Source organism: Dipodomys merriami, unplaced genomic scaffold, assembly GCF_024711535.1.
Source record: "Dipodomys merriami isolate MVZ:Mamm:240054 unplaced genomic scaffold, mDipMer1.0.p SCAF_5, whole genome shotgun sequence".
Lineage (NCBI taxonomy): Eukaryota > Metazoa > Chordata > Mammalia > Rodentia > Heteromyidae > Dipodomys > Dipodomys merriami.
The window spans coordinates 61170425-61175100 of NW_027206068.1; positions in this window are offsets into that span (position 1 = coordinate 61170425).

A 4676-nucleotide genomic window follows, 5' to 3' on the forward strand; every position below is an offset into this window, starting at 1 on the left:
TGAACTCTGGGCTTGGCGATTTCCCTGTGGTCTTCAGCACAAGTACCCTGCCGCTTGAGCCACAGCACCACTTCCAGGTTTCTAGTGGTTTATGGATCAGTCTCATGTAGTTTCCTGCCCGGGCTGGCTTTGAACTGTGATCCTCAGATCTCAGCCTCCTGAGTAGCTAGGATTACAGGCGTGAGCAACCGGTGCCTAGCTGCAATATATGATTTTTTTAAAACTTATTTAAATAATTTTTTAAAGATATCAACTAATCAGACAAGTGCATCACTGATCAGAGATTTTGATTAATCTATTTATATGAACCTGAGCCCAATTGTTAAAATTTGTATAAAGATATAAAATTTTAACATATAAAGAAAAAAATTAGCACAATAATTTTATTATTTAAGTTGCATTGAGTATCTCTTATGTGTTGAGGACAATTTTATTTTATTATTATATATAATTTATATATTTTATATTTTAAATATATTTGTATTTTTATTTTTAGTTATTTAATTTAATTAATTAATTTATTTTGTCAGTCATGGGGCTTGAACTCAGCCTGAATACTGTCCCTCAGCACTTCAGCTCAAGGCTAGTGCTCTACCATTTGAGCCATAGTGCCACTTCTGGTTTTCTGGTGATTTATTGAAGAGTTTCATGACCTTTCCTGCCTGGGCTGGCTTTGAACCACAATCCTCAGATCTCAGCCTCCTGAGTAGCTAGGATTATAGGCATGAACCACCTGCACATGACTATTTTTTTAATTTTTTAATTTTATTGTAAAGATGCTGTACAGAGGGGTTACAGTTACATGCATAAGGTAATGAGTACATTTCCTATCGAGCATTGTTACTCCCTCCTTTGTTTTTCCCCTACTAACCCTTCCCTCCCACCTCCCCAACTCCTTCCTCCCCCCCCCCCCGATATTTTATGTTTTAATGGAACTAGGGTTTGAACTCAGGACCTTGAACTTGTTAGGCAGGTGCTCTCACTTGAGTTATACCCTCAGCCTGTTTTGCTTTAGTCATTGTTCCGTTAGGGTCTTGCATTTTTGCCTAGGGTCAGTCTCAGATCATGATCCTCCTACCTACATCTCCCAGTAGCTGGGAACACAGTTCTGTATCACCATGTCCAGCTACTGGTTGAGATAGGGTCTTGCCAAATTAAGTAGCTGGAATTTCAGGTATGTACTACCATACCCAGAGCTGGGTTTTAGATGTTGGCATTGCAGTGGTAAACAAGCAGACAATATTCATTCTTGATTGGAAATCTCAGTGTAGTTAGAGGGACAGGAAGCATTCAGATAGCAACTAAATTAAGAAGTTAATTTGGGTAAAAGAGAGCTGCTATAAATAAAAGAAGACAGACTGCTAGAAAGAGATCGATGGGTAGTAGCAGACCACTTTAGACTGAGAAAACTAGAAGAGGTGGCATTTGGGCATGGGTTGCTAATTATTCTTATTTTTCATATTCTTTGTGTACTTCTTCATGTGAAAGAGGTGGGTTAGGTTTTATTATCTACATCTTATACATGGAAAGCTCTCAAGAGCACTATATTTAAATTTTTTCCCTTAGTCGAATAATTAATACATTCTGTTCTCTAAATGAAGACCCCAGTGTAAAAGAAAACCTAGACTACTGTATTATATCTTCCTAGAGCCACTGGTGGCTCATGACTGTAATCCTAGTACTCAGGAGGCTGAGAGCTAAGGATTGCAGTTTGTAGTCAGCCTAGGCAGACAAACATGCTAGGCTATTATCTCCAACTAATCAACCAAAAAGCTGGAAGTAGAGATGCACGTCAAGTGGTAGAGCACCAGCCTTGAGTGAAAAAGACAAGGAACAGCACCCAGGCTCTGAGTTCAAGACTCAGTATGGGAACATACTTAATACAAAAAGAAATCTCCCGTTCCTTAGTCATTCCCTATGATATATGTCTATATGTTGATATATAGATATCACTCTCTCTATAAATATAAATATATATAAATATATTATAGATGCCCCTGTAGGATATTAAAAACAAAAGATCACTGCCTGAAACCTTCATAGACCCAGCTTGTAAGCCTGATCCTGTCAAGAATATGAGGTTAACTCTGAGTTTCACAGGTCCTGGGAAGGTCCTGCTAATAAATCTATTTTGGGTGAAGTTGAGGGTATGTTCCAACTTTGGAATGTTCTGTGTAGAGTGCATTTCTTTTATGTTACTATATAAAGACCAACTATGCAGAATCATTTGAATCATTATCTTCCTCCTCCTCCTTATCTTTCTGTTTGATGAATTCTGGAATTTGGCCAACCCAGGCAGCTTGTAAAATAAATTCTCTCTGCTATTTGTATTAAGCCTTAAATCATGAACACCAGCTGTTTCTTGTATTGGAGGCAAAGCTCCAGGTGTACTGGGGGTATCTAGGGAGTACAGACTACTCCCTGCCCCCGAATATATATGGGAACTACGGTGCAGCTGAACAATTTGCTCCTTAATGCAGAAAGTGCGCCTCATGCCTCTCTGTTTTTCTCTGTCTCTGTCTCTGTCATTCTGTCTCTGTCTCTGTCTGTCTGTCTCTCCTACCAGCCATCCTTAGCAGCTAGTAAATATTTGTAGATTTGATTGCTGCAAGCAGACAGTTAACAATCAAATAAACCATATTCTCAACAAGTTTGGGCAGCAAGGAAAGTGCTTTTTCCAGCAAACATGATAAGTAGAATTCTAGAAAATAGATTGGAATGCATGTCCCTAAGTTTTAAGAGAGACAGAGCATAAATTAAACATCCAGAGATAAAGAAGGCTTGATACTGGTTAAATTGCTTGTAGTTTTGCAATGATTAATAGTTTAAAATGCTTTATAGATATCAGATAATTAAATTATCACAACCACCTGGCCACCTCTGAAGGCTCAGCCTTATTATCTTTTTTTAACTTTGGAGGGGAGGAAAATTTAAAGAAGTGAAAGAACATGCCCAAATGTATATGGGCCGTTAGTTTTCTTTTCCTTTTTTTTTTTATTGTGAAAATACCATACAGAGGGGTTACAATTACATGGGCAAGGTAATGAGTACATTTCTTATCAAGCATTGTTGCCTCTTCCTTTGTTTCCCCTTCCCATTCCTTCCCTCAGCTCCCTCAACCCCCGCCCCAGCTGCCCCCTCGGCCAAATTTGTAAAGTTCGTTTTTTGACATAATGTCTTGTGCATCTCATTGTTGCAATGAGTCCATCTGTATCCCTATTTAAACAATTTGTTTTTTCCCTGGGCCGTTAGTTTTCAAGACTAGTTCTAGATTATTGCTGAGACAGCACACAAGATTTGGAATTTGTTTATGAATGAGAGTAGCTTTAAATTCCTGCAGTCCTGCTGGTCACACAGCCCACCACTATCAGTCTGGCTTCTTGAATTTTCAGGAGAACTCTGGAGCCAGGTCTCACTTGCAGGCTGCCATTGCTGGTGGAGAGTACCACTGATGGCTGTTCCTTTAGGTCCTACACATGAGATTACCTTCCACAGGGGAACTATGGGTAATGTTTTAATAGCAAACATTGGGAATGGGCTGAAGACTAGTTCCACTGTTTAGGGAGGGACATTATGCTTCTTGTAAGGACAATCTGCAGAGGCACCTACCCCATCTAGTAGCCTCTTTCAACCTTGGACAATAAAACATCTACTTCTCTCAACAAGCCAAATAGATATATTCTGTGTAAATAATTTTGCCGGGAAATGTATTAACCCAGGTAAGCCTTTCATGGGCAGAGCCGAGGTTTTATTTAGTTTGGATCTCTAGCGCCTGCACACACAATGGAGCCTCCATCATAGAGATCCAGTCAATCTACACCTGTAGTAGGGTCCGCCTCACATGTAGGGCAGTAGGAGCCAAGTGTCTTCCTTCCGCTTAGCTAAATGGCTACAGCGTTCTTCCTGAGTATATCATGGTATTGTTCTTTTCTGATGGATGTGAGAAACACGGGGTGGGGTGGGGGAATAGGTGGGGGGCGGGGGAGGCTGGGAAGGGATGGGAAGAGTAAACAAAGGAGGAGGCTACAATGCTTGATAAGAAATGTACTCACTATCTTGCCCATGTAATTGTAACCCCTCTGTACAGTATTTTCACAAAAAAAAATAATAATAATGAAAGCAAAAAAAAAACAAACACAGAGGACAGGGAAAGCAAAGAGTCTGTTTCAATGTCAGCAGACCTCAGAGAAGCCAGGTTGCGGGGGGCGGGGGGAGGGATGACTCATCTCATCATTGTGAAATGGTTTTTCCAAGATGTTCCCAGAGGATAGGTTTTAACTTGGTTAAGATGGCAAAGAAGAAGGTTCTAGACCTTCCTAGCTCCTTGCTGCCCCAGGGCCATCAAGAGGATCAACATCTAGCAGGTGTGTCTCTGTAGAGCTTCAGGACTCCCTGGCATCTGACTCTTGTTTAGAATTCTTCCGTTTATTTTGTAGCCAGAAATCTGTTAGAGTTGGAAAGGGAGGCAGAACCCTGAGCTGGGGAAGGCCCATGTAGAAGCAACCCTCGTCCTGGAACAAGATTTTCTCTCCTACTCCTTGCCAGTCTTACAGAGCAAGGGTCCAGATGCCAGCTTTCAAATTGCCAGTGATGTCATCACCTGTGGAATTCAAGCCAGGAGTCTGGGGGGGGGGAGGAGGAGGAGGAGGAGGAGGAGGAGGAGGAGGAGGAGGAGG